The sequence below is a fragment of the Galeopterus variegatus genome, unplaced genomic scaffold, assembly GCF_000696425.1.
Source record: "Galeopterus variegatus unplaced genomic scaffold, G_variegatus-3.0.2 Scaffold2594, whole genome shotgun sequence".
Lineage (NCBI taxonomy): Eukaryota > Metazoa > Chordata > Mammalia > Dermoptera > Cynocephalidae > Galeopterus > Galeopterus variegatus.
In genome coordinates, this window is record NW_007728705.1 from 27,312 (window position 1) to 38,356 (window position 11,045).

At 36.6% G+C, this 11,045-nt stretch overlaps 1 pseudogene; it reads left to right on the forward strand.

The window, feature by feature from the left end:
- The first annotated feature begins 9,622 nt into the window (after positions 1 to 9,622).
- LOC103598386 overlaps positions 9,623 to 11,045 on the forward strand; it is a 3,083-nt pseudogene continuing 1,660 nt past the window's right edge.

An 11,045-nucleotide genomic window follows, 5' to 3' on the forward strand; every position in this document is an offset into this window, starting at 1 on the left:
ATAGTGTTGGAAGTACTAGCCAGAGCAACCAGAGAAGAGAAGGAAATAAAGGGCATCCAGATTGGAAAAGATGAAGTCAAACTGTCCTTGTTTGCAGATGACATGATCCTATATATTGAACAGCCTAAAGCCTCTACAAAAAACCTCTTGGAATTGATAAATGATTTCAGGGAAGTTGCAGGATACAAAATCAACACACAAAAGTCAGTAGCATTTCTATGCTCCAACAGTGAACATGCAGAAAAAGAAATCAAGAAAGCTAGCCCTTTTACAAAGCCACCAAAAAAAATAAAATACTTAGGAATAAAGTTAACCAAGGATTTGAAAAATCTCTATAATGAGAACTAAAAACCACTGCTGAGAGAAATTAGAGAGGATACAAGAAGATGAAAAGATATCCCATGCTCTTGGATTGGAAGAATCAACATTGTGAAAATGTCCATACTACCCAAAGAGATCTACAAATTCAATGCAATCCCCATCAAAATTCCAATGACATTTTTCTCTGAATTGGAAAAAACTATCCTAACATTTATATGGAATAACAAAAGACCATGAAAAGCCAAAGCAATTCTGAGGAAAAAAAAAAAAAAATTAAGCTGGAGGCATAACACTCCCTGATTTTAAACTATACTACAAAGCTATAATAACCAAAAAGCATGATACTGGCATAAAAACAATACACAGATCTATGGAATAGAATAGAGAATCTAGAAATCAACCAATACACCTACAGCCATCTGATCTTTGACAAAGGCACTAAGTTTGCACACTGGGGAAGAGACTGCCTCTTCAGCAAATCGTGCTGGGAAAACAGGATATCCATGTGCAGAAGAATGAAACTAGAACCATACCTCTCACTATATTCCCAAGTCAACTCAAAATGTATTAAGAAATTAAATATACACCCTGAAACAATAAAATTCCTTAAAGAAAACATAGGGGAAACACTACAGGAAGTAGGATTGGGCACAGACTTCATGAATATGACCCCCAAAGCACAGACAACCAAAGGAAAAATAAACAAATGAGATTATATCAAACTAAAAATCTTCTGCATAGCAAAAGAAACAATTAACAGAGTTAAAAGACAATCAACAGAGTGGGAGAAAATATTTGCAAAATATACCTCTGATGAAGGATTAATATCCAGAATATACAAGGAACTCAAACAACTTAACAGTAAAAAAACAAGTAACCCAATTAAAAAATGGGCAAAGGAGCTGAATAAGCATTCCTCAAAGGAAGATATACGAATGGCCAACAGACACATGAAAAAGTGTTCAACATCATTCAGCATTTGAGAAATGCAAATCAAAACCACTTTGTGATACCATCTCACCCCAGTTAAGATGGCTGGTATCCAAAAGACTGAATGATAAATGCTGGTGAGGTTGTGGAGAAAAAGAAACCCTCCTACGCTGTTGGGGGGACTGCAAAATGGTGCAGCCTTTATGGAAAATGGTTTGGAGGTTCCTCAAACAATTGCAGATAGATCTACCATAAGACTCAGCTGTCCCACTGCTGGGAATATACCCAGAGGAATGGAAATCATCATGTCCCTCAAACAATTGCAGATAGATCTACCATAAGACTCAGCTATCCCACTGCTGGGAATATACCCAGAGGAATGAAAATCATCATGTTTAAGGGATACCTGTACTCCAGTGTTTATTGCAGCACTATTTACAATAGCCAAGAGTTGGAACCAGCCCAAATGTCCATCATCAGATGAGTGGATAAGGAAAATGTGTTGTATCTACACAGTGGAATACTACTCAGCTATAAAAAAGAATGAAATACTGCCATTCACAGCAACATGGATGGACTTAGAAAAAATTATATTAAGTGAAATGTCAGACACAGAAAGAGAAATACCACATGTTCTCACTTATTCATGGGAGCTAAAATAAATAAATAAATACACAAACGGGGGAGCGGGGAAGAAGACACAACAATCACAATTCCTTGAAATTGTTAAGAGAAGCGAACAAATATTTTGATGGGTGGGTGGGGGAGATGAGAGGAGGGAGGATTCGGTAAAGGGATATGAAAACCAACTACATTGTATATTGACAAAAAACAAAAACAAAACCAAAAAACCCTAAAACAAATATTTGTAATCTACTGCATGAACAAAATCTAAAATATGTTTATGTAGATATACTTCTTTATTGTCTGAAATATGTTTACAGTAGACCAGCAGGACATATCTGAAAGAAAGAACAGAAGTTCTGAAATGTGTACTGGTAAAAAATTCTTTTCACATTGTGTATGAGATTAGGAAAAAATTCCTCCAATGTTTAAAGCTTGGCAGAATTATTGGAAGTATGAACAAATGTCTGATGGAATAGGATCAGATTTAAAGTGTTAGAGCAAGGAGAAGAAAAGTCTTTTTAATCCAGCATGATTGCAAAAACTGGTTACCCAAGGACACATCATATCAGATGTATCAAATGCATCCATATTCCCCACACATTTTTCTGTTAAAAATTGAAAGGAATTGTACAGTTTTGCTATTGGAATAATATATTAATCAGTTTGGATTATGCAGTTACCTTTTTGTGTTTTGGAGCCAAGACTTCTTCTGTGCCCCCGCCCCAGGTCTCAAACATCTTTAAAGGCTTTTTAAACTCTCAGAGATCTAGATGGTGATGGAATGATTCTGTTGAGTGAGGATGGAAAACACAATGAGAAAAGAGCCAAGCCCATTTATAGCTGGAACCTACAATATCTCTGTGAATAAAAGGAGAGAACATTTAAATTAAGGTGTCTGCCAGGGAAGCAGAAGCCAACAATCAACAAAAGTGCAAAGCTGTGGTTTGTTGGGAAAGCAGACACAACTGCATTGAAGGTGTTGTTGGAGTGAGCAGGACTGAAGCCATGTTGGGCCCTAAATTCACATGGGCTGAACACAGATTTTAAAAAGATGCAGTTTTTTTCTTGGCATGCATTTCTCTGAGTTCCCTCTCTTCCCACGATTACTTGAAATTTTGAACCTTGGTTATGGGGCAAGATGACATTATTTACATAAATGTAAAGTTGTTTTCCAGCCAGCCTGGAGCTACAGACTTGCAATGAGGCACATGCTATCCGGCAGAACCCTGAGATGAGGACAGGAGCAGAAACCAGTCAGAGCCTTGGTGAAACCTTGCACCAGGCTCCTTTCATGGAGCCCCTGTGGCTCACGTCCCCCTCCTCCCTGCTTTTCATTTCTCACATTTCATTCCCTCAACCTCCTCTTAAAAACCCCCTCAACAAATCTGAGTCTTTAAGATGGCTTTGGTCTGGCCATTTTCCTTCAGGTTTACCGGAGAGATGTATTAGCCCAAATCTCTCCTCACATCGCTGGGATTCCTGAATAAAAGCTGACTTCCATTTCCCCCAACATTTGGCTTTTGAGTGGATTGCTTTTGAAAGTGGGCAGGCAGCTGGGCCTGTACACCCAGTGTCAAATTTTAGGGAGCTTCAGTCAGGAGCTGATTGTGCCCAGTATGAATGTTGAGGCTAGTGAAAAGTCTTGGCAAGAGTGGAGAGAGAGAGTTGCAAGGGCAGACTGAAACATCGACGTGACGCTGGTGGGAATGACAGCAAAGATGCAAGAGGTTTGATTGTAATCATGAGAAAACGGAGGAAGCAGGAACGCAAAGTTTCCAGTGTCAGTTTTCTTATGTATTCTTGCTGTGTAACTGCCACCCAGAAGACATGGGTTGCTGCTGATGGGGACCTTCTGCATGCCCTCATAGAAAAAGTGGAGGCTTAGAAAAAATATGTATTTGCTCTTAAAAGAAGGATGGTTAGGAATAACAAAACACATTTACAGTTTAATGCTTCTGAATTTAACTTTGAAAAGTGAGGGAGAGACAACAGCAGTAGAGATGCAAGTTTCAAATTCCCTCTGTTCTTCAGGTTGAAGCGTTCCTGGAAATTGCATGCAAAGACGAAGAGAAAAATCATCCCCGAATTGGAACTTTAGAGCCTGGTGAAGAAGATTGCTGAGGGGTTGAAATGGAAGCTCAGGAAACTTTGATACAAGAAAGTATGAAAATATCGAGGCCTGTTCAGGGGACAGAGAGTTTGACTTCATCAAAGAGACTATGCCTCCTCTGCTAAGTGTTTGCTTAATAAATGTCTGTATGCACAGACAACAAACAGACAGGATATCTATACTAAGATAGGAATTATTGGGCTTGGAGATAAGAATGTGGAAAATTATGAAAGAGCCACTGAAGTGAAAATGGGAGAAAGTACAAATGCCTTCAGAATTAACATCAGCCATTTATTAAGCACCTACTGGAAACCTGCCACTTGAACCGTCCTCCTTAAGGACATTATTTTGCTTAATCGTCTCAACTGTATTTTGGAGGGTTTTATTATTCCCATTTTATGGAAGAAGGAAACTCTTTGGGTCCAACGTCACATGGGGGGTAAGTGGTAGAGCCAAATCTGGATAAATTCTGCCACATTCCAGAACAAATCTCTTTCTACTCAGAGCCTATTAACTGACACTGGGGCTGGACACTGGCTAAGAAGGCAAGAAACCAGACCCACTTAAAAAACAAAGGAAGTGTTTATAGAAGGAGAATGAAGAAATTAGAGGGAAATAAGAAAGTGTGACACACAAATGTACAAAAGAGTTGTGCAAGGATAAAAGACACAGAGAGCAAAACAGGTGAAGAGAAAATAGCAAAAACTTGAGAGTGCTAAATTTATAAGGATATGATTATGCACCACATAAGGCATCTGTTTAGTTAGCTTTTATGGAAAAAATACACATAAAAATGGATTGGCCCAGTAGTCTATATTTTCTTCCTGGGAGATGTCATTCATGGCTTTACATAATCTCTATATGGTAAATGAACTTAAGTTTATGTCTCAAACCCTGAAGTATTCCTGAACTCCAGATTAAAACGCCAGCTGTCTCTTGACATCTCTACTGAAATGTGGAACAGAGGTCTCAAACACGGCACGGCTGCAGCAGAACTCTGGGTTGCATCTCCCGTAGCTTGTTCCTCTGCCCGTCTCTACTAGACCAGGAAATGGAATCCTCATTCACCCTATTTCGCAGTCAAAATCCTAGGAGGCATCCTTGTTTTTTTTCCTTTCCCTCAACCCCACATCCAATAGGGAGGCAAAGCCTATCAGCTCTGCTGTCACAACATTTCTAAAAGATGTCCACTCTTTTTTTGTCCATCATTATCTCCTAGTGCAAGCCATCGCCTCCTGCTCTGATTATCATCAGAGCCTCCCAACTGGTCTCCCTTCTTCAGCTTTTGTCCTCTCACATTTCTGACACGACAGCCAAATTTTTAAAATATACTAAATCAGATTATGTTCTACTTTGTCCTAAAGCTCCCACTGGCTTGTCATTATATTTATTATAATAATAATAAGAAGAACGTACAGTATTTGCCATGAGTCAAACATAATCCAAGTACTTTATATAAGTTAACTCAATCATCACAAAAACCTATGATGTTGGTTCCATTATTATCCCTATTTTTCAGACGGGGAAACTGAGGCAAAAGTGGTTAAATAATTTGCCCGAGGGCATACACCTGTTGAGTGTCGATTCTGGGATTCAAACCTGAACAATCTGACTCTAGAGTCTATACTGTTAAGCACACATCATACTGTCTCTCAGTAGAGCTAGAATTTATAATTTTACATTTGCAGTTCTCAAACTTTTTGATCTCAGCCCTCCTTGTTAAAAATTACTAAGGACCCCAAGGGTCTTTGTTTATGTGGGTTTTCACTATTGTTATTTATTTTATTAAAAATTAAAAAATGCAGTTCTCAAACTTTTTGATCTCAGCCCTCCTTGTTAAAAATTACTAAGGACCCCAAGGGTTTTTGTTTATGTGGGTTTTCACTATTGTTATTTATTTTATTAAAAATTAAAAAAATAAAATGTTAATTTATTTTAAATAATAACATTAAGCCCATTACATGTTAACATAAATATATTTTTGTGAAAAGTTTGTGCAATTTGAAATCTGAAATCATATCATGGAACTTTCACAGTCTGATGTATTAAAATCTATTGGGTTATCTCGCACGTTGAGTGAATCTTACACGCGTGCATGATTGTTAATGACATGTATTAGTTAATTTGGAAATATCATTTCACTAAGCTAGTTGATCTTTCAAATGTTGACACATTTCATTACATAATGTCAAAATATCACATTCGTTATATCACTATTGATCTCATTAGAAAAGTCTTTTAAGTATATAGTATCACGAAGATATCAAACTCACGATAAAACTTGGTGGCAGATGCAAGTTTTCCAAAATTTTAATTTCACTTGTAGCTTGAATTTTATTATTGTTAACAAATACCATCAGTTTTGCTTCTTGAAGTGACAGGCTCACTTGTTTTATTTTTGAGAAAATTTTTGCCAAACATCTAAGTCTGAATAAAAATATATTTTTGTGAAAAGTTTGTGCAATTTGAAATCTGAAATCATATCATGGAACTTTCATAGTCTGATGTATTAAAATCTATTGGGTTATCTCGCACGTTGAGTGAATCTTACACGCGTGCATGATTGTTAATGACATGTATTAGTTAATTTGGAAATATCATTTCACTAAGCTAGTTGATCTTTCAAATGTTGACACATTTCATTACATAATGTCAAAATATCACATTCGTTATATCACTATTGATCTCATTAGAAAAGTCTTTTAAGTATATAGTATCATGAAAATATCAAACTCACGATAAAACTTGGTGGCAGATGCAAGTTTTCCAAAATTTTAATTTCACTTGTAGCTTGAATTTTATTATTGTTAACAAATACCGTCAGTTTTGCTTCTTGAAGTGACAGGCTCACTTGTTTTATTTTTGAGAAAATTTTTGCCAAACATCTAAGTCTGAATAACCATGATTTCTCTTTCAAGTAAAAATGGTTTCCATAAAAAAATGACTAGTTTAGCTTGCAACTCAAACAATCATCCAAATGATGTATTAGTGGATGGAGAATATGATGACCACTAGTGCAGTTTGGTGCCACTGCCTTTGTGGCCAGTGTTTTACCCACCATTGCTTTTGTGCTATTAACACTAATATCAACACAGAGAAAAAGGCAAATAATATTTTCGTATTTTTATAATATGGTATTGACCTTGTTGATCCTCTAAATGTCTTGGGGACCTCCACCAAAGGGGTCTAAGGACCACACTTTTAGAACCACTACTCTATATGATAATGACCTTGCCCACATTGCAGGTCTCATTTCCTACCACTCTCTGCCCAGCTTGCTAAGTTCCACCCACTTCAGGGCATTCTTATCAGTGATTCTCTTTGCCTGGAACTCTCTGCCCCTGGAGTACTTATTGTTATCAAATCTTAGCTCAAATGGCACCTCCTAGAGACACTTCTTGTGAACACTCAGTTTAAAGAAAACTGTAATTAATGTAATTCTCTATTACATTATCATGCTTTATTTTCTTTATAAAAGTCACCATCATTTGATACCATTTTGCTTACTAATGAATGTATTCGCCTTCCCCTTATAACGTAAGCTCTATTAATTCAAGGAATTGAACTATCTTATTCANTTTAGTATACGGAATTTTCTTATTCAGGAACATGGTAAGCCTGCTCCCTTTTTTTTACATCTTTACTAATGTATCTAAATGAAGTTTTAACAAGAAAACATACACGACAGACTTGTTTTTTTTTCTATTCAGCATTGTAATGCTGGTTGCTTGATACAGCTCATAATTTTCAAGCTAAGAATGATGCATGAGTGGCCATCTAGGAATAAAAATTATGCTCCTAAAAGATAAATTTTAAATTTAAGAATGATGCATAAATGGCCATCTAGGAATAAAAATTATGCTCCTAAAAAATATAAATAAATAAATAAATGAAGTTTTACAATTACCTACATAAGTATTTTGTACATCATTTATTAGAATTATTCATAACTAGTATATATACATTTATTATTGTAAGTAAATCATAAGTTGCATATTTTAAAATCTCTTATTGTTCATGGATAGAAATTTAAATTTTTTATATTGACCTTGTATCTGGTAACCTTGCTAAACTCTTTTATTACATACTAATGCTTTGTTAGTAAAAAAATTTTCTATATATACAAAGATATCATCTGCTAAAGAATTTTTTCCTTTTTTATCCTCTTTTTATTGGATGTTTTGAATAGGAGTGGGGAGATTGTGCATCTTAGGATGCCTAAGCGAAGAGGTAAGACAGTTTTTATATTCTTATTTCTCCTCTTTTCTTATCTACTGTTTCACCTACCAGTATATATCTTGTTATGTTTCTTATTTTGAAGGTTATACTTTTAATATTTCACCATTATGTGTAATATTTACTGTAGGGGTTTAGTTTTTATTTTATTTTACTCAGGTTCTTTTATTAAGATAGAGATATTTCCTTCTATTCCTAGTTTTACAGGTTTTTAATCATGAGTGCTTCAATTGTATTAATTATTTTTCTGCATCTGTCGAGATGATCAAATACTTTTTCTACTGTTATTATTATTATTATTTTTTTCCCTTTTGTCTTTTTTCGTGTCCGGCAACAGGATCGCAACCCTCGGCGTCGCGCCCGCACCTCGCTCAGCCAATGAGCGGGAACCGGTCTGTATGTGGGATCCGAACCNCTCCACCAAAGGGGTCTAAGGACCACACTTTTAGAACCACTACTCTATATGATAATGACCTCGCCCACATTGCAGGTCTCATTTCCTACCACTCTCTGCCCAGCTTGCTAAGTTCCACCCACTTCAGGGCATTCTTATCAGCGATTCTCTTTGCCTGGAACTCTCTGCCCCTGGAGTACTTATTGTTATCAAATCTTAGCTCAAATGGCACCTCCTAGAGACACTTCTTGTGAACACTCAGTTTAAAGAAAACTGTAATTAATGTAATTCTCTATTACATTATCATGCTTTATTTTCTTTATAAAAGTCACCATCATTTGATACCATTTTGCTTACTAATGAATGTATTCGCCTTCCCCTTATAACGTAAGCTCTATTAATTCAAGGAATTGAACTATCTTATTCAATTCTGTATCCCCATCTCCTAGAATACTGCAATCAAAAGTCAATAAATATTTATCAAATAAGGAGATTTTTAAAAAGGCATTGTGGATATGACAGTGACTTGAAAAGTATAAAGCCTTACAAAGTGGTTTACTATAGTTTTCAATATTAATCTCCTGATGACTATGATGTCCTGATGATTATTTCCCATTTATAAATGTTATTATAATCAGACTCTAATATTCTCTCCACATCAATATAGAACTTGTATTCTTCTATTTTCCTCTTCCTATTATTACACTTAGGTGAAGTACAAAATATTTTAGGACACAGCAATATAATTCTTATATGTAAAAAATAAAAAGTGATTTTTTTCACTAGTGCCTTTAGTGTAAAGGTTAAAAACTATGGGGCTGGCCCCGTGGCGTACTCGGGGGAGTGTGGCGCTTGGGAGCACAGCAGCACTCCCGCCACGGGTTCGGATCCTATACAGGGGTGGCTGGTGCACTCACTGGCTGGGCGCGGTGCAGACGACACCAAGCCAAGGGTTGCGATCTCCTTACCGGTCACACACACACACACAAAAAAAAACTACGGACATGATCAACTTGAGGATAATTGACATCTTTAGTATACGGAATTTTCTTATTCAGGAACATGGTAAGCCTGCTCCCTTTTTTTTACATCCTTACTAATGTATCTAAATGAAGTTTTAACAAGAAAACATACACGACAGACTTGTNGCGCTCCCAAGCGGTGCCCTGTAGCAGTGCACCACCGGGCCGGCCCCTCTACTGTTATTTTTTAATGAGAGAATTATATCAGCTTTTCCTAAAATAGTTACATTCCTGGAATAAACGCACTTGTTCAGGGTGTATTTATTTTATTTATACACTGCTAGGTTTGGTCTGCTAATATTTCTTTTGGATTTTTATGTCTATGTCTGGAGTGATCTTGGTCTGCAATCTGCCTTAATCATGTAAGGAAGGGCTGCTTTTGTCAGGTTTTGGTGTCAAGGTTATGCTAACCTCATAAAACGAGTTGGGGCATATTACTACTTTTTCTGTTCTTTGGAAGAGTTTTTATAAGATTGGAATTATCTGTTCTTGAATGTCTTGGGAGAGTACAAATAAGTACAAACCACGAAAGATAGTTTTTTTTTCTTCCTATGTTAGAACTAAGAACTTTTATTCACCAAATGCACTATAGAGTGAAAATACAACTAAGAGAAATAATTGCAGTCTGTATTTCTTATTGTTTGTTTATCAATATGGATTTCCCCCCAATTTATGACTATTGCAAATATGCTACAATGAGTAACTTTGTACACGTGTATCTGAGAAATAGCTCCCAGAAGGAGTTGTTTGGATCCAAGATTAAATGCTGGCTATAGTTTTAGTGGATGTCGCTAGGTTACCCACTTTGCCTTTTTTGCGTTAACATCCCTGCCTGTAACGTGTGAGAATACCTGGTTCCTCACAGCCCCTCATACAAAATATGCTGTTAAACTTTTAGACTTTTGGTTAATTAATAGGTGAGAAACGATATTTTAGTGGAATTCTAGCTAGTGCAGGACTCTGAACATTTCTCTTATTAAGAATTAGATTAAGGGCCGAGCCTGTGGTGCACTAGGGAGAGTGCAGCGCGCTGGGAGCACAGCAGCGCTCCCGCTGCGGGTTCGGATCCTATATAGGGATGACTGGTGCGCTCACAGCACTCACTGGCTGAGCGCCTTGCAGCGGGTCTCAAAAAGGACAAAAAAAAAAAAAAAAAAAAAAAAATTAAATAAAAAATTTTTTTTTCACTTGTATAATTTCAGTATCATACAGAACTAACATCTCAGGAACTACGAATACTCTAGACCTTATGTGCTTTATTCCTCCAGTCATTTCAAACACTGAAAGTAGGGCCTATGTGGTTATTTGCCTGCACACTCTGTATTTACATCTCCTACATCCATACCCGTGGACATCAGTTTGTTTAACCATTGATTTTTTTTTTAACCAAATCTTACAGTGCTTA